Raw genomic sequence first — 25,405 nt, forward strand, 5'->3', positions numbered from 1 at the left:
GCTTTACTGTCAAATTATGATGGCGAAAAGGCAAAAAAAGCTAACAAAGCCATGTAAATACTTTCATTTGAAAAGTTTTTCAATAGTTAAAGCTTACAGCACCTGGTATTCCCAGGTAGTCTCCCATCCAAGTAATAACCAGGCCCAAGCCTTCTTAGCTTCTGAGATCAGACAAGATTGGGCATTCTTCAGCTGGTTTGTCCGTACGCAAACTCTGCTTGAAAATCTTGAACTTTAAACCAAAAGGGCTTTGAAAACATTATAAAGTGCGAAAACTCCCGCTTTACTGTCAAATTATGATGGCGAAAAGGCAAAAAAAGCTAACAAAGCCATGTAAATACTTTCATTTGAAAAGTTTTTCAATAGTTAAAGCTTACAGCACCTGGTATTCCCAGGAAGTCTCCCATCCAAGTAATAACCAGGCCCAAGCCTTCTTAGCTTCTGAGATCTGACAAGATTGGGCATTCTTCAGCTGGTTTGTCCGTACACAAACTCTGCTTGAAAATCTTGAACTTTAAACCAAAGGGGCTTGAACACATATCAAAGAGTGAAAACTCCCGCTTTACTCTCAAATTATGATGGAGAAAAGGCAAAAAGTTGGAGTGGTAAGCTTTTATTTTCAAAACAACAAATAAAGTGCACACCTTCTAGAGGCAATGCAATACTGGGTCGATGAATGGAGCGGATGGAGCAGGCCCTATTGCCGACTCCCTGTTCTAAAAATCCGCTTAATATGACATATCAGATATTAAATTGACATCAGGGTGCTTAGCACCTGAAGGCCGAGGGCTGGAAAACCCCACCTAATCGATTCAGCTCCACTCCACTCCATAGCCAAGCCTGTGAATGATCGTTGTAGAGCACACACAGACAAAGAAACCTGAAGAGAAGTTTAAAAAAAAAAAAAAAAAAAAAAAAGAAAAAAGGCGGGAAAACATACCAAAGAAAGAAAATACCCCTTAACTTACTTTAAAAAAAGTTAACAAAGTGATGTAAATACTTTCATTTTAAAAGTTTTACAATAGTTAAAGCTTACAGCACCTGGCATTCCCATGTAGTCTCCCATCCAAGTACTAACCAGGCCCAAGCCTTCTTAGCTTCTGAGATCAGACAAGATTGGGCATTCTTCAGCTGGCATGTCCGTAAGCAAACTCTGCTTGAAAATCTTGGACTTTAAACAAAAGGGCTTTGAAAACATTATAAAGTGCGAAAACTCCCGCTTTACTATCAAATTATGATGGAGAAAAGGCAAAAAAAAATAACAAAGCCATGTAAATACTTTCATTTGAAAAGTTTTTCAATAGTTAAAGCTTACAGCACCTGGTATTCCCAGGTAGTCTCCCATCCAAGTAATAACCAGGCCCAAGCCTTCTTAGCTTCTGAGATCAGACAAGATTGGGCATTCTTCAGCTGGTTTGTCCGTACGCAAACTCTGCTTGAAAATCTTGAACTTTAAACCAAAAGGGCTTTGAAAACATTATAAAGTGCGAAAACTCCCGCTTTACTGTCAAATTATGATGGCGAAAAGGCAAAAAAAGCTAACAAAGCCATGTAAATACTTTCATTTGAAAAGTTTTTCAATAGTTAAAGCTTACAGCACCTGGTATTCCCAGGTAGTCTCCCATCCAAGTAATAACCAGGCCCAAGCCTTCTTAGCTTCTGAGATCAGACAAGATTGGGCATTCTTCAGCTGGCATGTCCGTAAGCAAACTCTGCTTGAAAATCTTGGACTTTAAACAAAAGGGCTTTGAAAACATTATAAAGTGCGAAAACTCCCGCTTTACTATCAAATAATGATGGAGAAAAGGCAAAAAAAAATAACAAAGCCATGTAAATACTTTCATTTGAAAAGTTTTTCAATAGTTAAAGCTTACAGCACCTGGTATTCCCAGGTAGTCTCCCATCCAAGTAATAACCAGGCCCAAGCCTTCTTAGCTTCTGAGATCAGACAAGATTGGGCATTCTTCAGCTGGTTTGTCCGTACGCAAACTCTGCTTGAAAATCTTGAACTTTAAACCAAAAGGGCTTTGAAAACATTATAAAGTGCGAAAACTCCCGCTTTACTGTCAAATTATGATGGCGAAAAGGCAAAAAAAGCTAACAAAGCCATGTAAATACTTTCATTTGAAAAGTTTTTTCAATAGTTAAAGCTTACAGCACCTGGTATTCCCAGGTAGTCTCCCATCCAAGTAATAACCAGGCCCAAGCCTTCTTAGCTTCTGAGATCAGACAAGATTGGGCATTCTTCAGCTGGTTTGTCCGTACGCAAACTCTGCTTGAAAATCTTGAACTTTAAACCAAAAGGGCTTTGAAAACATTATAAAGTGCGAAAACTCCCGCTTTACTGTCAAATTATGATGGAGAAAAGGCAAAAAAAAGCTAACAAAGCCATGTAAATACTTTCATTTGAAAAGTTTTTCAATAGTTAAAGCTTACAGCACCTGGTATTCCCAGGAAGTCTCCCATCCAAGTAATAACCAGGCCCAAGCCTTCTTAGCTTCTGAGATCTGACAAGATTGGGCATTCTTCAGCTGGTTTGTCCGTACACAAACTCTGCTTGAAAATCTTGAACTTTAAACCAAAGGGGCTTGAACACATATCAAAGAGTGAAAACTCCCGCTTTACTGTCAAATTATGATGGAGAAAAGGCAAAAAGTTGGAGTGGTAAGCTTTTATTTTCAAAACAACAAATAAAGTGCACACCTTCTAGAGGCAATGCAATACTGGGTCGATGAATGGAGCGGATGGAGCAGGCCCTATTGCCGACTCCCTGTTCTAAAAATCCGCTTAATATGACATATCAGATATTAAATTGACATCAGGGTGCGTAGCACCTGAAGGCCGAGGGCTGGAAAACCCCACCTAATCGATTCAGCTCCACTCCACTCCATAGCCAAGCCTGTGAATGATCGTTGTAGAGCACACACAGACAAAGAAACCTGAAGAGAAGTTTAAAAAAAAAAAAAAAAAAAAAAGAAAAAAGGCGGGAAAACATACCAAAGAAAGAAAATACCCCTTAACTTACTTTAAAAAAAGTTAACAAAGTGATGTAAATACTTTCATTTTAAAAGTTTTACAATAGTTAAAGCTTACAGCACCTGGTATTCCCAGGAAGTCTCCCATCCAAGTAATAACCAGGGCCCAAGCCTTCTTAGCTTCTGAGATCTGACAAGATTGGGCATTCTTCAGCTGGCTTGTCCGTACACAAACTCTGCTTGAAAATCTTGACTTTAAACCAAAAGGGCTTTGAAAACATTATAAAGTGCGAAAACTCCCGCTTTACTGTCAAATTATGATGGAGAAAAGGCAAAAAAAGCTAACAAAGCCATGTAAATACTTTCATTTGAAAAGTTTTTCAATAGTTAAAGCTTACAGCACCTGGTATTCCCAGGTAGTCTCCCATCCAAGTAATAACCAGGCCCAAGCCTTCTTAGCTTCTGAGATCAGACAAGATTGGGCATTCTTCAGCTGGTTTGTCCGTACGCAAACTCTGCTTGAAAATCTTGAACTTTAAACCAAAAGGGCTTTGAAAACATTATAAAGTGCGAAAACTCCCGCTTTACTGTCAAATTATGATGGCGAAAAGGCAAAAAAAGCTAACAAAGCCATGTATATACTTTCATTTGAAAAGTTTTACAATAGTTAAAGCTTACAGCACCTGGCATTCCCATGTAGTCTCCCATCCAAGTACTAACCAGGCCCAAGCCTTCTTAGCTTCTGAGATCAGACAAGATTGGGCATTCTTCAGCTGGCATGTCCGTAAGCAAACTCTGCTTGAAAATCTTGGACTTTAAACCAAAAGGGCTTTGAAAACATTATAAAGTGCGAAAACTCCCGCTTTACTATCAAATTATGATGGAGAAAAGGCAAAAAAAACTAACAAAGCCATGTAAATACTTTCATTTGAAAAGTTTTTCAATAGTTAAAGCTTACAGCACCTGGTATTCCCAGGTAGTCTCCCATCCAAGTAATAACCAGGCCCAAGCCTTCTTAGCTTCTGAGATCAGACAAGATTGGGCATTCTTCAGCTGGTTTGTCCGTACGCAAACTCTGCTTGAAAATCTTGAACTTTAAACCAAAAGGGCTTTGAAAACATTATAAAGTGCGAAAACTCCCGCTTTACTGTCAAATTATGATGGCGAAAAGGCAAAAAAGCTAACAAAGTCATGTAAATACTTTCATTTGAAAAGTTTTTCAATAGTTAAAGCTTACAGCACCTGGTATTCCCAGGTAGTCTCCCATCCAAGTAATAACCAGGCCCAAGCCTTCTTAGCTTCTGAGATCAGACAAGATTGGGCATTCTTCAGCTGGTTTGTCCGTACGCAAACTCTGCTTGAAAATCTTGAACTTTAAACCAAAAGGGCTTTGAAAACATTATAAAGTGCGAAAACTCCCGCTTTACTGTCAAATTATGATGGCGAAAAGGCAAAAAAAAGCTAACAAAGCCATGTAAATACTTTCATTTGAAAAGTTTTTCAATAGTTAAAGCTTACAGCACCTGGTATTCCCAGGAAGTCTCCCATCCAAGTAATAACCAGGCCCAAGCCTTCTTAGCTTCTGAGATCTGACAAGATTGGGCATTCTTCAGCTGGTTTGTCCGTACACAAACTCTGCTTGAAAATCTTGAACTTTAAACCAAAGGGGCTTGAACACATATCAAAGAGTGAAAACTCCCGCTTTACTGTCAAATTATGATGGAGAAAAGGCAAAAAGTTGGAGTGGTAAGCTTTTATTTTCAAAACAACAAATAAAGTGCACACCTTCTAGAGGCAATGCAATACTGGGTCGATGAATGGAGCGGATGGAGCAGGCCCTATTGCCGACTCCCTGTTCTAAAAATCCGCTTAATATGACATATCAGATATTAAATTGACATCAGGGTGCGTAGCACCTGAAGGCCGAGGGCTGGAAAACCCCACCTAATCGATTCAGCTCCACTCCACTCCATAGCCAAGCCTGTGAATGATCGTTGTAGAGCACACACAGACAAAGAAACCTGAAGAGAAGTTTAAAAAAAAAAAAAAAAAAAAAGGCGGGAAAACATACCAAAGAAAGAAAATACCCCTTAACTTACTTTAAAAAAGTTAACAAAGTGATGTAAATACTTTCATTTTAAAAGTTTTACAATAGTTAAAGCTTACAGCACCTGGCATTCCCATGTAGTCTCCCATCCAAGTACTAACCAGGCCCAAGCCTTCTTAGCTTCTGAGATCAGACAAGATTGGGCATTCTTCAGCTGGCATGTCCGTAAGCAAACTCTGCTTGAAAATCTTGGACTTTAAACAAAAGGGCTTTGAAAACATTATAAAGTGCGAAAACTCCCGCTTTACTATCAAATTATGATGGAGAAAAGGCAAAAAAAAGCTAACAAAGCCATGTAAATACTTTCATTTGAAAATTTTTTCAATACTTAAAGCTTACAGCACCTGGTATTCCCAGGTAGTCTCCCATCCAAGTAATAACCAGGCCCAAGCCTTCTTAGCTTCTGAGATCAGACAAGATTGGGCATTCTTCAGCTGGTTTGTCCGACACAAACTCTGCTTGAAAATCTTGAACTTTAAACCAAAAGGGCTTTGAAAACATTATAAAGTGCGAAAACTCCCGCTTTACTGTCAAATTATGATGGAGAAAAGGCAAAAAAAGCTAACAAAGCCATGTAAATACTTTCATTTGAAAAGTTTTTCAATAGTTAAAGCTTACAGCACCTGGTATTCCCAGGAAGTCTCCCATCCAAGTAATAACCAGGCCCAAGCCTTCTTAGCTTCTGAGATCAGACAAGATTTGGCATTCTTCAGCTGGTTTGTCCGTACACAAACTCTGCTTGAAAATCTTGAACTTTAAACCAAAGGGGCTTGAACACATATCAAAGAGTGAAAACTCCCGCTTTACTGTCAAACTATGATGGAGAAAAGGCAAAAAGTTGGAGTGGTAAGCTTTTATTTTCAAAACAACAAATAAAGTGCACACCTTCTAGAGGCAATGCAATACTGGGTCGATGAATGGAGTGGATGGAGCAGGCCCTATTGCCGACTCCCTGTTCTAAAAATCCGCTTAATATGACGTATTAGATTTTAAACTGACATCAGGGTGCGTAGCACCTTAAGGCCGAGGGCTGGAAAACCCCACCAAATTATTCAGCTCCACCCCACTCCATAGCCAAGCCTGTGAATGATCGTTGTAGAGCACACACAGACAAAGAAACCTGAAGAGAAGTTTAAAAAAAAAAAAAAAAAAGAAAAAGAAAAAAGGCGGGAAAACATATCAAAGAAAAAAAATACCCCTTAACTTACTTTAAAAAAATTTAACAAAGTGATGTAAATACTTTCATTTTAAAAGTTTTACAATAGTTAAAGCTTACAGCACCTGGCATTCCCACGTAGTCTCCCATCCAAGTACTAACCAGGCCCAAGCCTTCTTAGCTTCTGAGATCAGACAAGATTGGGCAATCTTCAGCTGGTTTGTCCATACACAAACTCTTCTTGAAAATCTTGAACTTTAAACCAAAGGGGCTTGAACACATATCAAAGAGTGAAAACTCCCGCTTTACTGTCAAATTATGATGGAGAAAAGGCAAAAAAAGCTAACAAAGCCATGTAAATACTTTCATTTTAAAAGTTTTTCAATAGTTAAAGCTTACAGCACCTGGTATTCCCAGGTAGTCTCCCATCCAAGTACTAACCAGGCCCAAGCCTTCTTAGCTTCTGAGATCAGACAAGATTCAGCAATCTTCAGCTGGCATGTCCGTAAGCAAACTCTGCTTGAAAATCTTGAACTTTAAACCAAAGGGGCTTTGAACACATATCAAAGAGTGAAAACTCCCGCTTTACTGTCAAATTATGATGGAGAAAAGGCAAAAAAAAGCTAACAAAGCCATGTAAATACTTTCATTTTAAAAGTTTTTCAATAGTTAAAGCTTAGAGCACATGGCATTCCCACGTAGTCTCCCATCCAAGTACTAACCAGGCCCAAGCCTTCTTAACTTCTGAGATCAGACAAGATTGGGCAATCTTCAGCTGGCATGTCCGTACACAAACTCTGCTTGAAAATCTTGAACTTTAAACCAAAGGGGCTTGAACACATATCAAAGAGTGAAAACTCCCGCTTTACTGTCAAATTATGATGGAGAAAAGGCAAAAAAAGCTAACAAAGCCATGTAAATACTTTCATTTTAAAAGTTTTTCAATAGTTAAAGCTTACAGCACCTGGTATTCCCAGGTAGTCTCCCATCCAAGTAATAAGCAGGCCCAAGCCTTCTTAGCTTCTGAGATCAGACAAGATTGAGCAATCTTCAGCTGGTATGTCCGTAAGCAAACTCTGCTTGAAAACCTTGAACTTTAAACCAAAGGGGCATGAACACATATCAAAGAGTGAAAACTCCCGCTTTACTGTCAAATTATCATGGAGAAAAGGCAAAAAGTTGGAGTGGTAAGCTTTTATTTGCAATATAACAAATAAAGTGCACACCTGCTAGAGGCAATGCAATACTGGGTCGATGAATGGAGCGGATGGAGCAGGCCCTATTGCCGACTCCCTGTTCTAAAAATCCGCTTAATATGACGTATCAGATTTTAAACTGACATCAGGGTGCGTAGCACCTTAAGGCCGAGGGCTGGAAAACCCCACCTAATCGATTCAGCTCCACCCCACTCCATAGCCAAGCCTGTGAATGATCGTTGTAGAGCACACACAGACAAAGAAAATGAAGAGAAGTTTAAAAAAAAAAAAAAAAGAAAAAGAAAAAAGGCGGGAAAACATATCAAAGAAAAAAAATACCCCTTAACTTACTTTAAAAAAAAGTTAACAAAGTGATGTAAATACTTTCATTTTAAAAGTTTTACAATAGTTAAAGCTTACAGCACCTGGCATTCCCACGTAGTCTCCCATCCAAGTACTAACCAGGCCCAAGCCTTCTTAGCTTCTGAGATCAGATAAGATTGGGCATTCTTCAGCTGGTTTGTCCGTACACAAACTCTGCTTGAAAATCTTGAACTTTAAGCCAAAGGGGCTTGAACACATATCAAAGAGTGAAAACTCTCGCTTTACTGTCAAATTATGATGGAGAAAAGGCAAAAAAAGCTAACAAAGCCATGTAAATACTTTTATTTTAAAAGTTTTACAATAGTTAAAGCTTACAGCACCTGGTATTCCCAGGTAGTCTCCCATCCAAGTAATAACCAGGCCAAAGTCTTCTTAGCTTCTCTTCAGGTTTCTGTGTCTGTGCGTGTTTTACGACAATGATTCACAGGCTTGGCTATGGAGTGAGGTGGAGCTGAATCGATTAGCTGCGGTTGTCCGGCACTCTGCCTTAAGGTGGGATGCCCCCTGATGTCAGTTTAATATCTGATACATCCCCCAGCCTAGGACTACATATTAAGCGGATTTTTAGAACAGGGAGTCGGCAATAGGGCCTGCTCCATCCGCTCCACGCATCGACCCAGTATTGCATTGCCTCTAGAAGGTGTACACTTTAAACGCTGTGTTGCAAATAAAAACTTACCACACCAACTTTTTGCCTTTTCTCCATCATAATTTGAGAGTAAAGCGGGAGTTTTCACTCTTTGATCCGTTTTCAAGCCTCTTTGGTTTAAAGCTGAAGATTTTTAAGCAGACTTTGCTTACGGCCATACCAGCTGAAGAAGGCAAGATCTCGTCTGATCTCGGAAGCTATGAAGGTTTGGGCCTGGTTAGTACTTGGATGGGAGACTACCTGGGAATACCAGGTGCTGTAAGCTTTAACTATTGAAAAACTTTTAAAATGAAAGTATTTACATCACTTTGTTAACTTTTTTTAAAAGTAAGTTAAGTGGTATTTTCTATCTTTGTAGTGTTTTGAAAGCCCCTTTTTTTAAAGTCCAAGATTTTCAAGCAGAGTTTGTTTACGGCCATACCAGCTGAAGAACGCAAGATCTCGTCTGATCTCGGAAGCTAACAACTCGGATCACTGGATTCAAAGTCCAGAGTGCTAACCATTACACCATGGAACCGCAAGTAACCTCACTTTTCAGTTAACAATTGCATCAGATGGGCAAACCACACAAGTTTACAAGAAAATTCTATAAAAGCATTTTTGGAAGAGGTTCATTTTAAATCAACAAACATAAAGGCAATGACAAGGACGGCTTGGTAATTTATTTTATTTGCACACCACCATAAAAAGCAACATGTCCTGGAGATTTGATCTTGAATTAATGGCAACATAACATTCTGGCAACATACAGTATGAATGAGTGTGTTACATAATTTGCTCAAGCTTGAAACTATGAGCGTGAACACGAGTCCAGAGTGCTAACCATTACACCATGGAACCGCAAGTAACCTCACTTTTCAGTTAACAATTGCATCAGATGGGCAAACCACACAAGTTTACAAGAAAGTTCTATAAAAGCATTTTTGGAAGAGGTTCATTTTAAATCAACAAGCATACAGGCAATGAACCATGGAACCTACCCCTGAGCAAGCAAGTGATTGTCATTGTGATAAGCTGCAGTAAAAAACATGGAGCACACAATGAAATGCCTCCTCTGGATTTAACCAATCACCCTTAGTGGGTGTTGGGCAGCCATGAAAGGCTTCCTGTGAGCAGTGTGTTGGGACGGTACCTCGCAGTTGTACATTGGTGGTGAAACTAGACTGAATGTCTTCATACAGCTGTGAATTGCATCAAATGGTTGCTAATCATGCTGGGAACTCAAGCATGTCTAGAATACATTTCTTGATTAGGTGTCCAACAACAAACTTCAGAGTAAAGCCACACTGACTTTTGAACTGAAGTCTTTGGATTCAGAGCGGTAACCATCGCTGCATGGAACCCCATGACGTTTTTACTTAATGAGGTGACTTACCATTTCACCAACAAAAAGACCAGCTCAGTAAGAAAATCCAAACCACAGTCAGGCTTTTACCATGAATTCAAGAAAAACAAGTATGTGAACGACTTTTGAACCTGCACAAGGAGATCTCATTGGTTTAAAAGACAGACTCCCTAAGCACGTAGACATCATAAACAAAGACGAGACAAAAGTGCAACTGTTTAGTTATTGATTCTTTCAGAAAGGAGTTAAATTCAAGTTATTAGCGGCTGGTACATACAAAGTAAGTGAATGATTCCAATAAGCATCAGTGGCTCATTTTAGTTAATGAAAAACTAGTTCCCTTTTCCGCTGCTAACAGGGTTCAAGCCTGCGCAAGGAGACCCCATTGGATTTCAAGTCCAACACCTTAACCACTCGGCCATCGCAGCTTTTAACTCTGAAAAAAGCAACTCTCTGAGCAGGTCTTGACATTGAACCAGGAGATCCTGTTGAAGTCACACACCTCATCCGATTGGGGACAACTCCTGGTGTTTCAATGACCGCCATTAACTTGGTGAAGAGGGCAGTTCCTACAAACGCTTCAAGCAGTGTTCAAGCATGTGAAAGAAGACAATTGATATTCAACACCTTAACCACTCGGCCATTGCAACTAAATAGTGCTCGTGATTGCTTCAAAATGCAAATAGCTTTTATATTAGTGAACTGGACATCCTGAATGTGAACTTTCAGTTCCATACAATGTCACTGTATGAGAGTAAAATGCTTAAAAAACATTATGAGCATTGTTACAAACAGAAACTGTTGTTTTTTCCCTCATGACAATCGGCTCCAAACTGTATGCTGAGATTAAAAATTTAATGGAGAGTAAATTAAAAGAATTATTACTTTTAGATCAATTCATTAATGGTTCCAGTATAAGAAATTCAAAAGATTACAGGCGAGGTAGGTTCCACCGAGAGTTGAACTCGGATCACTGGATTCAAAGCCCAGAGTGCTAACCATTACACCATGGAACCGCAAGTAACCTCACTTTTCAGTTAACAATTGCATCACATGGGCAATCCACACAAGTTTACAAGAAAGTTCTATAAAAGCATTTTTGGAAGAGGTTCATTTTAAATCAACAAGCATACAGGCAATGACAAGGACGGATTGGTAATTTATTTTATTTGCACACCACCATAAAAAGCAACATGTACTGGAGATTTGATCTTGAATTAATGGCAACATACAGTATGAATGAGTGGGTTACATAATTTGCTCAAGCTTGAAACTATGAGCGTGAACACGAGTTCTCACTGAGGGTTGAACTGTGATCACTGGATTTAGATTGCTGATTGTTAAACGTTAAACCATGAAACTGACAATATGCAACTTCTTACAGTTTTGAATTGCAAAACACATGCAATTCAATTTGAACAAACTGCTTCAGTAAAGGTCCCACCGAGATTTGAACTCGGATCGCTGGATTCAGAGTCCAGAGTGCTAACCATTACACCATGGAAGCTAGCCCTGAGCAAGCAAGTGATTGTCATTGTGATAAACTGCAGTAAAAAACATGGAGCACACAATGAAATGCGTCCTCTGGATTTAACCAATCACCCTTAGTGGGTGTTGGGCAGCCATGAAAGGCTTCCTGTGAGCAGTGTGTGGGGACGGTACCTCGCAGTTTTACATTGGTGGTGAAACTAGACTGAATGTCTTCATACAGCTGTGAATTGCATCAAATGGTTGCTAATCATGCTGGGAACTCAAGCATGTCTAGAATACATTTCTTGATTAGGTGTCCAACAACAAACTTCAGAGTAAGGCCACACTGACTTTTGAACTCAAGTCATTGGATTCAGAGCGGTAACCATCGCTGCATGGAACCCCATGACGTTTTTACTTAATGAGGTGACTTACCATTTCACCAACAAAAAGACCAGCTCAGTAAGAAAATCCAAACCACAATCAGGCTTTTTCCATGAATTCAAGAAGAACAAGTATGTGAACGACTTTTGAACCTGCAAAAGGAGATCTCATTGGTTTAAAAGACAGACTCCCTAAGCATGTAGACATCATAAACAAAGACGAGACAAAAGTGCAACTGTTTAGTTATTGATTCTTTCAGAAAGGAGTTAAATTCAAGTTATTAGCGACTGGTACATACAAAGTAAGTGAATGATTCCAATAAGCATCAGTGGCTCATTTTAGTTAATAAAAAACTAGTTCCCTTTTCCGCTGCGAGCAGGGTTCGAACCTGCGCAGGGAGACCCCATTGGTCCAACGCCTTAACCACTCGGCCATCGCAGCTTTTAAATATGAAACAAGCAACTCTCTGAGCGGGTCTTGACATTGAACCAGGAGATCCTGTTGAAGTCACACACCTCATCCGATTGGGGACAACTCCTGGTGTTTCAATGACCGCCATTAACTTGGTGAAGAGGGCAGTTCCTACAAACGCTTCAAGCAGTGTTCAAGCATGTGAAAGAAGACAATTGATATTCAACACCTTAACCACTCGGCCATTGCAACTAAATAGTGCTCGTGATTGCTTCAAAATGCAAATAGCTTTTATATTAGTGAACTGGACATCCTGAATGTGAACTTTCAGTTCCATACAATGTCACTGTATGAGAGTAAAATGCTTAAAAAACATTATGAGCATTGTTAAAAACAGAAACTGTTGTTTTTTCCCTCATGACAATCGGCTCCAAACTGTATGCTGAGATTAAAAATTTAATGGAGAGTAAATTAAAAGAATTATTATTTTTAGATCAATTCATTAATGGTTCCAGTATAAGAAATTCAAAAAATTACAGGCAAGGTAGGTTCTACCGAGAGTTGAACTCGGACCACTGGATTCAAAGTCCAGAGTGCTAACCATTACACCATGGAACCGCAAGTAACCTTGCTTTTCAGTTAACAATTGCATCACATTGGGCAATCCACACAAGTTTACAAGAAAGTTCTATAAAAGCATTTTTGGAAGAGGTTCATTTTAAATCAACAAGCATACAGGCAATGACAAGGACGGATTGGTAATTTATTTTATTTGCACACCACCATAAAAAGCAACATGTACTGGAGATTTGATCTTGAATTAATGGCAACATACAGTATGAATGAGTGGGTTACATAATTTGCTCAAGCTTGAAACTATGAGCGTGAACACGAGTTCTCACTGAGGGTTGAACTGTGATCACTGGATTTAGAGTGCTGATTGTTAAACGTTAAACCATGAAACAGACAATATGCAACTTCTTACAGTTTTGAATTGCAAAACACATGCAATTCAATTTGAACAAGCTGCTTCAGTAAAGGTCCCACCGAGATTTGAACTCGGATCGCTGGATTCAGAGTCCAGAGTGCTAACCATTACACCATGGAACCTAGCCCTGAGCAAGCAAGTGATTGTCATTGTGATAAACTGCAGTAAAAAACATGGAGCACACAATGAAATGCGTCCTCTGGATTTAACCAATCACCCTTAGTGGGTGTTGGGCAGCCATGAAAGGCTTCCTGTGAGCAGTGTGTGGGGACGGTACCTCGCAGTTTTACATTGGTGGTGAAACTAGACTGAATGTCTTCATACAGCTGTGAATTGCATCAAATGGTTGCTAATCATGCTGGGAACTCAAGCATGTCTAGAATACATTTCTTGATTAGGTGTCCAACAACAAACTTCAGAGTAAGGCCACACTGACTTTTGAACTCAAGTCATTGGATTCAGAGCGGTAACCATCGCTGCATGGAACCCCATAACGTTTTTACTTAATGAGGTGACTTAACATTTCACCAACAAAAAGACCAGCTCAGTAAGAAAATCCAAACCACAATCAGGCTTTTTCCATGAATTCAAGAAGAACAAGTATGTGAATGACTTTTGAACCTGCACAAGGAGATCTCATTGGTTTAAAAGACAGACTCCCTAAGCACGTAGACATCATAAACAAAGACAAGACAAAAGTGCAACTGTTTAGTTATTGATTCTTTCAGAAAGGAGTTAAATTCAAGTTGTTAGCGGCTGGTACATACAAAGTAAGTGAATGATTCCAATAAGCATCAGTGGCTCATTTTACTTAATGAAAAACTAGTTCACTTTTCCGCTGCGAGCAGGGTTCGAACCTGCGCAGGGAGACCCCATTGGATTTCAAGTCCAACGCCTTAACCACTCGGCCATCGCAGCTTTTAAATCTGAATCAAGCAACTCTCTGAGCAGGTCTTGACATTGAACCAGGAGATCCTGTTGAAGTCACACACCTCATCCGATTGGGGACAACTCCTGGTGTTTCAATGACCGCCATTAACTTGGTGAAGAGGGCAGTTCCTACAAACGCTTCAAGCAGTGTTCAAGCATGTGAAAGAAGACAATTGATATTCAACACCTTAACCACTCGGCCATTGCAAATAAATAGTGCTCGTGATTGCTTCAAAATGCAAATAGCTTTTATATTAGTGAACTGGACATCCTGAATGTGAACTTTCAGTTCCATACAATGTCACTGTATGAGAGTAAAATGCTTAAAAAACATTATGAGCATTGTTAAAAAAAGAAACTGTTGTTTTTTCCCTCATGACAATCGGCTCCAAACTGTATGCAGAGATTAAAAATTTAATGGAGTGTAAATTAAAACAATTATTACTTTTAGATCAATTCATTAATGGTTCCAGTATAAGAAATTCAAAAGATTACAGGCGCGGTAGGTTGCACCGAGAGTTGAACTCAGACCACTGGATTCAAAGTCCAGAGTGCTAACCATTACACCATGGAACCGCAAGTAACCTCACTTTTCAGTTAACAATTGCATCAGATGGGCAATCCACACAAGTTTACAAGAAAGTTCTATAAAAGCATTTTTGGAAGAGGTTCATTTTAAATCAACAAGCATACAGGCAATGACAAGGACGGATTGGTAATTTTTTTTATTTGCACACCACCATAAAAAGCAACATGTACTGGAGATTTGATCTTGAATTAATGGCAACATAACATTCTGGCAACATACAGTATGAATGAGTGGGTTACATAATTTGCTCAAGCTTGAAACTATGAGCGTGAACACGAGTTCTCACTGAGGGTTGAACTGTGATCACTTGATTTAGAGTGCTGATTGTTAAACGTTAAACCATGAAACTGACAATAAGCAACTTCTTACAGTTTTGAATTGCAAAACACATGCAATTCAATTTGAACAAACTGCTTCAGTAAAGGTCCCACCGAGATTTGAACACGGATCGCTGGATTCAGAGTCCAGAGAGCTAACCATTACACCATGGAACCTAGCCCTGAGCAAGCAAGTGATTGTCATTGTGATAAACTGCAGTAAAAAACATGGAGCACACAATGAAATGCGTCCTCTGGATTTAACCAATCACCCTTAGTGGGTGTTGGGCAGCCATGAAAGGCTTCCTGTGAGCAGTGTGTGGGGACGGTACCTCGCAGTTTTACATTGGTGGTGAAACTAGACTGAATGTCTTCATACAGCTGTGAATTGCATCAAATGGTTGCTAATCATGCTGGGAACTCAAGCATGTCTAGAATACATTTCTTGATTAGGTGTCCAACAACAAACTTCAGAGTAAGGCCACACTGACTTTTGAACTCAAGTCATTGGATTCAGAGCAGTAACCATCGCTGCATGGAACCCCATGACGTTTTTACTTAATGAGGTGACTTAACATTTCACCAACAAAAAGACCAGCTCAGTAAGAAAATCCAAACCACAATCAGGCTTTTTCCATGAATTCAAGAAGAACAAGTATGTGAACGACTTTTGAACCTGCACAAGGAGATCTCATTGGTTTAAAAGACAGACTCCCTAAGCACGTAGACATCATAAACAAAGACAAGACAAAAGTGCAACTGTTTAGTTATTGATTCTTTCAGAAAGGAGTTAAATTCAAGTTATTAGCGACTGGTACATACAAAGTAAGTGAATGATTCCAATAAGCATCAGTGGCTCATTTTAGTTAATGAAAAACTAGTTTCCTTTGCCGCTGCGAGCAGGGTTCGAACCTGCGCAGGGAGACCCCATTGGATTTCAAGTCCAACGCCTTAACCACTCGGCCATCGCAGCTTTTAAATCTGAATCAAGCAACTCTCTGAGCGGGTCTTGACATTGAACCAGGAGATCCTGTTGAAGTCACACACCTCATCCGATTGGGGACAACTCCTGGTGTTTCAATGACTGCCATTAACTTGGTGAAGAGGGCAGTTCCTACAAATGCTTCAAGCAGTGTTCAAGCATGTGAAAGAAGACAATTGATATTCAACACCTTAACCACTCGGCCATTGCAACTAAATAGTGCTCGTGATTGCTTCAAAATGCAAATAGCTTTTATATTAGTGAACTGGACATCCTGAATGTGAACTTTCAGTTCCATACAATGTCACTGTATGAGAGTAAAATGCTTAAAAAACATTATGAGCATTGTTAAAAACAGAAACTGTTGTTTTTTCCCTCATGACAATCGGCTCCAAACTGTATGCAGAGATTAAAAATTTAATGGAGAGTAAATTAAAAGAATTATTACTTTTAGATCAATTCATTAATGGTTCCAGTATAAGAAATTCAAAAGATTACAGGCGCGGTAGGTTCCACCGAGAGTTGAACTCAGACCACTGGATTCAAAGTCCAGAGTGCTAACCATTACACCATGGAACCGCAAGTAACCTCACTTTTCAGTTAACAATTGCATCAGATGGGCAATCCACACAAGTTTACAAGAAAGTTCTATAAAAGCATTTTTGGAAGAGGTTCATTTTAAATCAACAAGCATACAGGCAATGACAAGGACGGATTGGTAATTTATTTTATTTGCACACCACCATAAAAAGCAACATGTACTGGAGATTTGATCTTGAATTAATGGCAACATAACATTCTGGCAACATACAGTATGAATGAGTGGGTTACATAATTTGCTCAAGCTTGAAACTATGAGCGTGAACACGAGTTCTCACTGAGGGTTGAACTGTGATCACTGGATTTAGAGTGCTGATTGTTAAACGTTAAACCATGAAACTGACAATAAGCAACTTCTTACAGTTTTGAATTGCAAAACACATGCAATTCAATTTGAACAAACTGCTTCAGTAAAGGTCCCACCGAGATTTGAACACGGATCGCTGGATACAGAGTCCAGAGTGCTAACCATTACACCATGGAACCTACCCCTGAGCAAGCAAGTGATTGTCATTGTGATAAACTGCAGTAAAAAACATGGAGCACACAATGAAATGCGTCCTCTGGATTTAACCAATCACCCTTAGTGGGTGTTGGGCAGCCATGAAAGGCTTCCTGTGAGCAGTGTGTGGGGACGGTACCTCGCAGTTTTACATTGGTGGTGAAACTAGACTGAATGTCTTCATACAGCTGTGAATTGCATCAAATGGTTGCTAATCATGCTGGGAACTCAAGCATGTCTAGAATACATTTCTTGATTAGGTGTCCAACAACAAACTTCAGAGTAAGGCCACACTGACTTTTGAACTCAAGTCATTGGATTCAGAGCAGTAACCATCGCTGCATGGAACCCCATGACGTTTTTACTTAATGAGGTGACTTAACATTTCACCAACAAAAAGACCAGCTCAGTAAGAAAATCCAAACCACAATCAGGCTTTTTCCATGAATTCAAGAAGAACAAGTATGTGAACGACTTTTGAACCTGCACAAGGAGATCTCATTGGTTTAAAAGACAGACTCCCTAAGCACGTAGACATCATAAACAAAGACAAGACAAAAGTGCAACTGTTTAGTTATTGATTCTTTCAGAAAGGAGTTAAATTCAAGTTATTAGCGGCTGGTACATACAAAGTAAGTGAATGATTCCAATAAGCATCAGTGGCTCATTTTAGTTAATGAAAAACTAGTTCCCTTTGCCGCTGCGAGCAGGGTTCGAACCTGCGCAGGGAGACCCCATTGGATTTCAAGTCCAACGCCTTAACCACTCGGCCATCGCAGCTTTTAAATCTGAATCAAGCAACTCTCTGAGCAGGTCTTGACATTGAACCAGGAGATCCTGTTGAAGTCACACACCTCATCCGATTGGGGACAACTCCTGGTGTTTCAATGACCGCCATTAACTTGGTGAAGAGGGCAGTTCCTACAAACGCTTCAAGCAGTGTTCAAGCATGTGAAAGAAGACAATTGATATTCAACACCTTAACCACTCGGCCATTGCAACTAAATAGTGCTCGTGATTGCTTCAAAATGCAAATAGCTTTTATATTAGTGAACTGGACATCCTGAATGTGAACTTTCAGTTCCATACAATGTCACTGTATGAGAGTAAAATGCTTAAAAAACATTATGAGCATTGTTAAAAACAGAAACTGTTGTTTTTTCCCTCATGACAATCGGCTCCAAACTGTATGCTGAGATTAAAAATTTAATGGAGAGTAAATTAAAAGAATTATTACTTTTAGATCAATTCATTAATGGTTCCAGTATAAGAAATTCAAAAGATTACAGGCGCGGTAGGTTCCACCGAGAGTTGAACTCGGATCCACTGGATTCAAAGTCCAGAGTGCTAACCATTACACCATGGAACCGCAAGTAACCTCACTTTTCAGTTAACAATTGCATCAGATGGGCAATCCACACAAGTTTACAAGAAAGTTCTATAAAAGCATTTTTGGAAGAGGTTCATTTTAAATCAACAAGCATACAGGCAATGACAAGGACGGATTGGTAATTTATTTTATTTGCACACCACCATAAAAAGCAACATGTACTGGAGATTTGATCTTGAATTAATGGCAACATAACATTCTGGCAACATACAGTATGAATGAGTGGGTTACATAATTTGCTCAAGCTTGAAACTATGAGCGTGAACACGAGTTCTCACTGAGGGTTGAACTGTGATCACTGGATTTAGAGTGCTGATTGTTAAACGTTAAACCATGAAACTGACAATAAGCAACTTCTTACAGTTTTGAATTGCAAAACACATGCAATTCAATTTGAACAAACTGCTTCAGTAAAGGTCCCACCGAGATTTGAACTCGGATCGCTGGATTCAGAGTGCTAACCATTACACCATGGAAGCTAGCCCTGAGCAAGCAAGTGATTGTCATTGTGATAAACTGCAGTAAAAAACATGGAGCACACAATGAAATGCGTCCTCTGGATTTAACCAATCACCCTTAGTGGGTGTTGGGCAGCCATGAAAGGCTTCCTGTGAGCAGTGTGTGGGGACGGTACCTCGCAGTTTTACATTGGTGGTGAAACTAGACTGAATGTCTTCATACAGCTGTGAATTGCATCAAATGGTTGCTAATCATGCTGGGAACTCAAGCATGTCTAGAATACATTTCTTGATTAGGTGTCCAACAACAAACTTCAGAGTAAGGCCACACTGACTTTTGAACTCAAGTCATTGGATTCAGAGCGGTAACCATCGCTGCATGGAACCCCATGACGTTTTTACTTAATGAGGTGACTTACCATTTCACCAACAAAAAGACCAGCTCAGTAAGAAAATCCAAACCACAATCAGGCTTTTTCCATGAATTCAAGAAGAACAAGTATGTGAACGACTTTTGAACCTGCACAAGGAGATCTCATTGGTTTAAAAGACAGACTCCCTAAGCACGTAGACATCATAAACAAAGACAAGACAAAAGTGCAACTGTTTAGTTATTGATTCTTTCAGAAAGGAGTTAAATTCAAGTTATTAGCGGCTGGTACATACAAAGTAAGTGAATGATTCCAATAAGCATCAGTGGCTCATTTTAGTTAATGAAAAACTAGTTCCCTTTGCCGCTGCGAGCAGGGTTCGAACCTGCGCAGGGAGACCCCATTGGATTTCAAGTCCAACGCCTTAACCACTCGGCCATCGCAGCTTTTAAATCTGAATCAAGCAACTCTCTGAGCGGGTCTTGACATTGAACCAGGAGATCCTGTTGAAGTCACACACCTCATCCGATTGGGGACAACTCCTGGTGTTACAATGACCGCCATTAACTTGGTGAAGAGGGCAGTTCCTACAAACGCTTCAAGCAGTGTTCAAGCATGTGAAAGAAGACAATTGATATTCAACACCTTAACCACTCGGCCATTGCAACTAAATAGTGCTCGTGATTGCTTCAAAATGCAAATAGCTTTTATATTAGTGAACTGGACATCCTGAATGTGAATGTGAACAGTTCCATACAATGTTACTGTATGAGAGTAAAATGCTTAAAAAACATTATGAGCATTGTTAAAAACAGAAACTGTTGTTTTTTCCCTCATGACAATCGGCTCCAAACTGTATGCTGAGATTAAAAATTTAATGGAGAGTAAATTAAAATAATTATTACTTTTAGATCAATTCATTAATGGTTCCAGTATAAGAAATTCAAAAGATTACAGGCGCGGTAGGTTCCACCGAGAGTTGAACTCGGATCACTGGATTCAAAGTCCAGAGTGCTAACCATTACACCATGGAACCGCAAGTAACCTTGCTTTTCAGTTAACAATTGCATCAGATGGGCAATCCACACAAGTTTACAAGAAAGTTCTATAAAAGCATTTTTGGAAGAGGTTCATTTTAAATCAACAAGCATACAGGCAATGACAAGGACGGATTGGTAATTTATTTTATTTGCACACCACCATAAAAAGCAACATGTACTGGAGATTTGATCTTGAATTAATGGCAACATAACATTCTGGCAACATACAGTATGAATGAGTGGGTTACATAATTTGCTCAAGCTTGAAACTATGAGCGTGAACACGAGTTCTCACTGAGGGTTGAACTGTGATCACTGGATTTAGAGTGCTGATTGTTAAACGTTAAACCATGAAACTGACAATAAGCAACTTCTTACAGTTTTGAATTGCAAAACACATGCAATTCAATTTGAACAAACTGCTTCAGTAAAGGTCCCACCGAGATTTGAACTCGGATCGCTGGATTCAGAGTCCAGAGTGCTAACCATTACACCATGGAACCTACCCCTGAGCAAGCAAGTGATTGTCATTGTGATAAACTGCAGTAAAAAACATGGAGCACACAATGAAATGCGTCCTCTGGATTTAACCAATCACCCTTAGTGGGTGTTGGGCAGCCATGAAAGGCTTCCTGTGAGCAGTGTGTGGGGACGGTACCTCGCAGTTTTACATTGGTGGTGAAACTAGACTGAATGTCTTCATACAGCTGTGAATTGCATCAAATGGTTGCTAATCATGCTGGGAACTCAAGCATGTCTAGAATACATTTCTTGATTAGGTGTCCAACAACAAACTTCAGAGTAAGCCACACTGACTTTTGAACTCAAGTCATTGGATTCAGAGCGGTAACCATCGCTGCATGGAACCCCATGACGTTTTTACTTAATGAGGTGACTTACCATTTCACCAACAAAAAGACCAGCTCAGTAAGAAAATCCAAACCACAATCAGGCTTTTTCCATGAATTCAAGAAGAACAAGTATGTGAACGACTTTTGAACCTGCACAAGGAGATCTCATTGGTTTAAAAGACAGACTCCCTAAGCATTGTAGACATCATAAACAAAGACAAGACAAAAGTGCAACTGTTTAAGTTTATGATTCTTTCAGAAGGGAGTTAAATTCAAGTTATTAGCGGCTGGTATAAACAAAGTAAGTGAATGATTCCAATAAGCATCAGTGGCTCATTTTAGTTAATGAAAAACTAGTTCCCTTTGCCGCTGCGAGCAGGGTTCGAACCTGCGCAGGGAGACCCCATTGGATTTCAAGTCCAACGCCTTAACCACTCGGCCATCGCAGCTTTTAAATCTGAAACAAGCAACTCTCTGAGCAGGTCTTGACATTGAACCAGGAGATCCTGTTGAAGTCACACACCTCATCCGATTGGGGACAACTCCTGGTGTTTCAATGACCGCCATTAACTTGGTGAAGAGGGCAGTTCCTACAAACGCTTCAAGCAGTGTTCAAGCATGTGAAAGAAGACAATTGATATTCAACACCTTAACCACTCGGCCATTGCAACTAAATAGTGCTCGTGATTGCTTCAAAATGCAAATAGCTTTTATATTAGTGAACTGGACATCCTGAATGTGAACTTTCAGTTCCATACAATGTCACTGTATGAGAGTAAAATGCTTAAAAAACATTATGAGCATTGTTAAAAACAGAAACTGTTGTTTTTTCCCTCATGACAATCGGCTCCAAACTGTATGCTGAGATTAAAAATTTAATGGAGAGTAAATTAAAAGAATTATTACTTTTAGATCAATTCATTAATGGTTCCAGTATAAGAAATTCAAAAGATTACAGGCGAGGTAGGTTCCACCGAGAGTTGAACTCGGATCACTGGATTCAAAGTCCAGAGTGCTAACCATTACACCATGGAACCGCAAGTAACCTCACTTTTCAGTTAACAATTGCATCAGATGGGCAATCCACACAAGTTTACAAGAAAGTTCTATAAAAGCATTTTTGGAAGAGGTTCATTTTAAATCAACAAGCATACAGGCAATGACAAGGACGGATTGGTAATTTATTTTATTTGCACACCACCATAAAAAGCAACATGTACTGGAGATTTGATCTTGAATTAATGGCAACATAACATTCTGGCAACATACAGTATGAATGAGTGGGTTACATAATTTGCTCAAGCTTGAAACTATGAGCGTGAACACGAGTTCTCACTGAGGGTTGAACTGTGATCACTGGATTTAGAGTGCTGATTGTTAAACGTTAAACCATGAAACTGACAATAAGCAACTTCTTACAGTTTTGAATTGCAAAACACATGCAATTCAATTTGAACAAACTGCTTCAGTAAAGGTCCCACCGAGATTTGAACTCGGATCGCTGGATTCAGAGTCCAGAGTGCTAACCATTTCACCATGGAAGCTAGCCCCTGAGCAAGCAAGTGATTGTCATTGTGATAAACTGCAGTAAAAACATGGAGCACACAATGAAATGCGTCCTCTGGATTTAACCAATCACCCTTAGTGGGTGTTGGGCAGCCATGAAAGGCTTCCTGTGAGCAGTGTGTGGGGACGGTACCTCGCAGTTGTACATTGGTGGTGAAACTAGACTGAATGTCTTCATACAGCTGTGAATTGCATCAAATGGTTGCTAATCATGCTGGGAACTCAAGCATGTCTAGAATACATTTCTTGATTAGGTGTCCAACAACAAACTTCAGAGTAAGGCCACACTGACTTTTGAACTCAAGTCATTGGATTCAGAGCGGTAACCATCGCTGCATGGAACCCCATGACGTTTTTACTTAATGAGGTGACTTACCATTTCACCAACAAAAAGACCAGCTCAGTAAGAAATTCCAAACCACAATCAGGCTTTTTCCATGAATTCAAGAAGAACAAGTATGTGAACGACTTTTGAACCTGCACAAGGAGATCTCATTGGTTTAAAAGACAGACTCCCTAAGCACGTAGACATCATAAACAAAGACAAGACAAAGTGCAACTGTTAGTTATGATTCTTTCAGAAAGGAGTTAAATTCAAGTTGTTAGCGGCTGGTACATACAAAGTAAGTGAATGATTCCAATAAGCATCAGTGGCTCATTTTAGTTAATGAAAAACTAGTTCCCTTTTCCGCTGCGAGCAGGGTTCGAACCTGCGCAGGGAGACCCCATTGGATTTCAAGTCCAACGCCTTAACCACTCGGCCATCGCAGCTTTTAAATCTGAAACAAGCAACTCTCTGAGCAGGTCTTGACATTGAACCAGGAGATCCTGTTGAAGTCACACACCTCATCCGATTGGGGACAACTCCTGGTGTTTACAATGACCGCCATTAACTTGGTGAAGAGGGCAGTTCCTACAAACGCTTCAAGCAGTGTTCAAGCATGTGAAAGAAGACAATTGATATTCAACACCTTAACCACTCGGCCATTGCAACTAAATAGTGCTCGTGATTGCTTCAAAATGCAAATAGCTTTTATATTAGTGAACTGGACATCCTGAATGTGAACTTTCAGTTCCATACAATGTCACTGTATGAGAGTAAAATGCTTAAAAAACATTATGAGCATTGTTAAAAACAGAAACTGTTGTTTTTTCCTCATGACAATCGGCTCCAACTGTATGCTGAGATTAAAAATTTAATGGAGAGTAAATTAAAAGAATTATTACTTTTAGATCAATTCATTAATGGTTCCAGTATAAGAAATTCAAAAGATTACAGGCGCGGTAGGTTCCACCGAGAGTTGAACTCGGACCACTGGATTCAAAGTCCAGAGTGCTAACCATTACACCATGGAACCGCAAGTAACCTCACTTTTCAGTTAACAATTGCATCAGATGGGCAATCCACACAAGTTTACAAGAAAGTTCTATAAAAGCATTTTTGGAAGAGGTTCATTTTAAATCAACAAGCATACAGGCAATGACAAGGACGGATTGGTAATTTATTTTATTTGCACACCACCATAAAAAGCAACATGTACTGGAGATTTGATCTTGAATTAATGGCAACATAACATTCTGGCAACATACAGTATGAATGAGTGGGTTACATAATTTGCTCAAGCTTGAAACTATGAGCGTGAACACGAGTTCTCACTGAGGGTTGAACTGTGATCACTGGATTTAGAGTGCTGATTGTTAAACGTTAAACCATGAAACTGACAATAAGCAACTTCTTACAGTTTTGAATTGCAAAACACATGCAATTCAATTTGAACAAACTGCTTCAGTAAAGGTCCCACCGAGATTTGAACTCGGATCGCTGGATTCAGAGTCCAGAGTGCTAACCATTACACCATGGAACCTACCCCTGAGCAAGCAAGTGATTGTCATTGTGATAAACTGCAGTAAAAAACATGGAGCACACAATGAAATGCGTCCTCTGGATTTAACCAATCACCCTTAGTGGGTGTTGGGCAGCCATGAAAGGCTTCCTGTGAGCAGTGTGTGGGGACGGTACCTCGCAGTTGTACATTGGTGGTGAAACTAGACTGAATGTCTTCATACAGCTGTGAATTGCATCAAATGGTTGCTAATCATGCTGGGAACTCAAGCATGTCTAGAATACATTTCTTGATTAGGTGTCCAACAACAAACTTCAGAGTAAGGCCACACTGACTTTTGAACTCAAGTCATTGGATTCAGAGCGGTAACCATCGCTGCATGGAACCCCATGACGTTTTTACTTAATGAGGTGACTTACCATTTCACCAACAAAAAGACCAGCTCAGTAAGAAAATCCAAACCACAATCAGGCTTTTTCCATAAATTCAAGAAGAACAAGTATGTGAACGACTTTTGAACCTGCACAAGGAGATCTCATTGGTTTAAAGACAGACTCCCTAGCATGTAGACATATAACAAAGACGAGACAAAAGTGCAACTGTTAAGTTTATGATTCTTTCAGAAAGGAGTTAATTTAAAGTTATTAGCGGCTGGTATAAACAAAGTAAGTGAATGATTCCAATAAGCATCAGTGGCTCATTTTAGTTAATGAAAAACTAGTTCCCTTTTCCGCTGCGAGCAGGGTTCGAACCTGCGCAGGGAGACCCCATTGGATTTTCAAGTCCAACGCCTTAACCACTCAGCCATCGCAGCTCTTTAAATCTGAAACAAGCAACTCTCTGAGCAGGTCTTGACATTGAACCAGGAGATCCTGTTGAAGTCACACACCTCATCCGATT

At 39.7% G+C, this 25,405-nt stretch overlaps 23 non-coding genes and 14 pseudogenes across 23 annotated transcripts; 1 reads left to right on the forward strand and 36 right to left on the reverse strand.

The window, feature by feature from the left end:
• Positions 1 to 90: 90 nt before the first annotated feature.
• LOC114775074 (uncharacterized) lies at positions 91 to 209 on the reverse strand (annotated as a pseudogene).
• Positions 210 to 1,029: 820 nt separating this feature from the next.
• LOC114775083 (uncharacterized) lies at positions 1,030 to 1,148 on the reverse strand (annotated as a pseudogene).
• Positions 1,149 to 1,308: 160 nt separating this feature from the next.
• LOC114775075 (uncharacterized) lies at positions 1,309 to 1,427 on the reverse strand (annotated as a pseudogene).
• A 161-nt stretch (positions 1,428 to 1,588) lies between these two features.
• Positions 1,589 to 1,707, reverse strand: LOC114775072 (uncharacterized; annotated as a pseudogene).
• A 160-nt stretch (positions 1,708 to 1,867) lies between these two features.
• LOC114775076 (uncharacterized) lies at positions 1,868 to 1,986 on the reverse strand (annotated as a pseudogene).
• Positions 1,987 to 2,148: 162 nt separating this feature from the next.
• LOC114775077 (uncharacterized) lies at positions 2,149 to 2,267 on the reverse strand (annotated as a pseudogene).
• A 1,099-nt stretch (positions 2,268 to 3,366) lies between these two features.
• LOC114775078 (uncharacterized) lies at positions 3,367 to 3,485 on the reverse strand (annotated as a pseudogene).
• A 161-nt stretch (positions 3,486 to 3,646) lies between these two features.
• Positions 3,647 to 3,765, reverse strand: LOC114775084 (uncharacterized; annotated as a pseudogene).
• Positions 3,766 to 3,926: 161 nt separating this feature from the next.
• On the reverse strand, positions 3,927 to 4,045 carry LOC114775080 (uncharacterized; annotated as a pseudogene).
• A 160-nt stretch (positions 4,046 to 4,205) lies between these two features.
• On the reverse strand, positions 4,206 to 4,324 carry LOC114775081 (uncharacterized; annotated as a pseudogene).
• An 810-nt stretch (positions 4,325 to 5,134) lies between these two features.
• On the reverse strand, positions 5,135 to 5,253 carry LOC114775069 (uncharacterized; annotated as a pseudogene).
• A 1,377-nt stretch (positions 5,254 to 6,630) lies between these two features.
• On the reverse strand, positions 6,631 to 6,749 carry LOC114775070 (uncharacterized; annotated as a pseudogene).
• Positions 6,750 to 7,847: 1,098 nt separating this feature from the next.
• Positions 7,848 to 7,966, reverse strand: LOC114775073 (uncharacterized; annotated as a pseudogene).
• A 647-nt stretch (positions 7,967 to 8,613) lies between these two features.
• Positions 8,614 to 8,732, forward strand: LOC114775079 (uncharacterized; annotated as a pseudogene).
• A 1,426-nt stretch (positions 8,733 to 10,158) lies between these two features.
• trnas-uga (transfer RNA serine (anticodon UGA)) lies at positions 10,159 to 10,240 on the reverse strand. Its single transcript has one exon. It is a non-coding gene; the product is annotated as a tRNA-Ser (tRNA).
• Positions 10,241 to 10,756: 516 nt separating this feature from the next.
• On the reverse strand, positions 10,757 to 10,828 carry trnaq-uug (transfer RNA glutamine (anticodon UUG)). Its single transcript has one exon. It is a non-coding gene; the product is annotated as a tRNA-Gln (tRNA).
• Positions 10,829 to 11,247: 419 nt separating this feature from the next.
• trnaq-cug (transfer RNA glutamine (anticodon CUG)) lies at positions 11,248 to 11,319 on the reverse strand. The gene has a single exon. It is a non-coding gene; the product is annotated as a tRNA-Gln (tRNA).
• A 1,304-nt stretch (positions 11,320 to 12,623) lies between these two features.
• trnaq-uug (transfer RNA glutamine (anticodon UUG)) lies at positions 12,624 to 12,695 on the reverse strand. The gene has a single exon. It is a non-coding gene; the product is annotated as a tRNA-Gln (tRNA).
• Positions 12,696 to 13,115: 420 nt separating this feature from the next.
• Positions 13,116 to 13,187, reverse strand: trnaq-cug (transfer RNA glutamine (anticodon CUG)). Its single transcript has one exon. It is a non-coding gene; the product is annotated as a tRNA-Gln (tRNA).
• Positions 13,188 to 13,901: 714 nt separating this feature from the next.
• On the reverse strand, positions 13,902 to 13,983 carry trnas-uga (transfer RNA serine (anticodon UGA)). Its single transcript has one exon. It is a non-coding gene; the product is annotated as a tRNA-Ser (tRNA).
• A 516-nt stretch (positions 13,984 to 14,499) lies between these two features.
• trnaq-uug (transfer RNA glutamine (anticodon UUG)) lies at positions 14,500 to 14,571 on the reverse strand. The gene has a single exon. It is a non-coding gene; the product is annotated as a tRNA-Gln (tRNA).
• Positions 14,572 to 15,006: 435 nt separating this feature from the next.
• On the reverse strand, positions 15,007 to 15,078 carry trnaq-cug (transfer RNA glutamine (anticodon CUG)). The gene has a single exon. It is a non-coding gene; the product is annotated as a tRNA-Gln (tRNA).
• Positions 15,079 to 15,792: 714 nt separating this feature from the next.
• Positions 15,793 to 15,874, reverse strand: trnas-uga (transfer RNA serine (anticodon UGA)). Its single transcript has one exon. It is a non-coding gene; the product is annotated as a tRNA-Ser (tRNA).
• Positions 15,875 to 16,390: 516 nt separating this feature from the next.
• Positions 16,391 to 16,462, reverse strand: trnaq-uug (transfer RNA glutamine (anticodon UUG)). The gene has a single exon. It is a non-coding gene; the product is annotated as a tRNA-Gln (tRNA).
• A 435-nt stretch (positions 16,463 to 16,897) lies between these two features.
• Positions 16,898 to 16,969, reverse strand: trnaq-cug (transfer RNA glutamine (anticodon CUG)). The gene has a single exon. It is a non-coding gene; the product is annotated as a tRNA-Gln (tRNA).
• A 714-nt stretch (positions 16,970 to 17,683) lies between these two features.
• trnas-uga (transfer RNA serine (anticodon UGA)) lies at positions 17,684 to 17,765 on the reverse strand. Its single transcript has one exon. It is a non-coding gene; the product is annotated as a tRNA-Ser (tRNA).
• Positions 17,766 to 18,281: 516 nt separating this feature from the next.
• Positions 18,282 to 18,354, reverse strand: trnaq-uug (transfer RNA glutamine (anticodon UUG)). The gene has a single exon. It is a non-coding gene; the product is annotated as a tRNA-Gln (tRNA).
• Positions 18,355 to 19,568: 1,214 nt separating this feature from the next.
• Positions 19,569 to 19,650, reverse strand: trnas-uga (transfer RNA serine (anticodon UGA)). Its single transcript has one exon. It is a non-coding gene; the product is annotated as a tRNA-Ser (tRNA).
• A 518-nt stretch (positions 19,651 to 20,168) lies between these two features.
• On the reverse strand, positions 20,169 to 20,240 carry trnaq-uug (transfer RNA glutamine (anticodon UUG)). Its single transcript has one exon. It is a non-coding gene; the product is annotated as a tRNA-Gln (tRNA).
• Positions 20,241 to 20,675: 435 nt separating this feature from the next.
• Positions 20,676 to 20,747, reverse strand: trnaq-cug (transfer RNA glutamine (anticodon CUG)). The gene has a single exon. It is a non-coding gene; the product is annotated as a tRNA-Gln (tRNA).
• Positions 20,748 to 21,462: 715 nt separating this feature from the next.
• Positions 21,463 to 21,544, reverse strand: trnas-uga (transfer RNA serine (anticodon UGA)). The gene has a single exon. It is a non-coding gene; the product is annotated as a tRNA-Ser (tRNA).
• A 516-nt stretch (positions 21,545 to 22,060) lies between these two features.
• trnaq-uug (transfer RNA glutamine (anticodon UUG)) lies at positions 22,061 to 22,132 on the reverse strand. Its single transcript has one exon. It is a non-coding gene; the product is annotated as a tRNA-Gln (tRNA).
• Positions 22,133 to 22,567: 435 nt separating this feature from the next.
• Positions 22,568 to 22,639, reverse strand: trnaq-cug (transfer RNA glutamine (anticodon CUG)). Its single transcript has one exon. It is a non-coding gene; the product is annotated as a tRNA-Gln (tRNA).
• A 711-nt stretch (positions 22,640 to 23,350) lies between these two features.
• Positions 23,351 to 23,432, reverse strand: trnas-uga (transfer RNA serine (anticodon UGA)). Its single transcript has one exon. It is a non-coding gene; the product is annotated as a tRNA-Ser (tRNA).
• A 515-nt stretch (positions 23,433 to 23,947) lies between these two features.
• Positions 23,948 to 24,019, reverse strand: trnaq-uug (transfer RNA glutamine (anticodon UUG)). Its single transcript has one exon. It is a non-coding gene; the product is annotated as a tRNA-Gln (tRNA).
• A 435-nt stretch (positions 24,020 to 24,454) lies between these two features.
• trnaq-cug (transfer RNA glutamine (anticodon CUG)) lies at positions 24,455 to 24,526 on the reverse strand. The gene has a single exon. It is a non-coding gene; the product is annotated as a tRNA-Gln (tRNA).
• A 710-nt stretch (positions 24,527 to 25,236) lies between these two features.
• On the reverse strand, positions 25,237 to 25,319 carry trnas-uga (transfer RNA serine (anticodon UGA)). The gene has a single exon. It is a non-coding gene; the product is annotated as a tRNA-Ser (tRNA).
• Positions 25,320 to 25,405: the final 86 nt, after the last annotated feature.

This window comes from Denticeps clupeoides, unplaced genomic scaffold (assembly GCF_900700375.1).
Source record: "Denticeps clupeoides unplaced genomic scaffold, fDenClu1.1, whole genome shotgun sequence".
NCBI classification, from domain to species: Eukaryota; Metazoa; Chordata; class Actinopteri; order Clupeiformes; family Denticipitidae; genus Denticeps; species Denticeps clupeoides.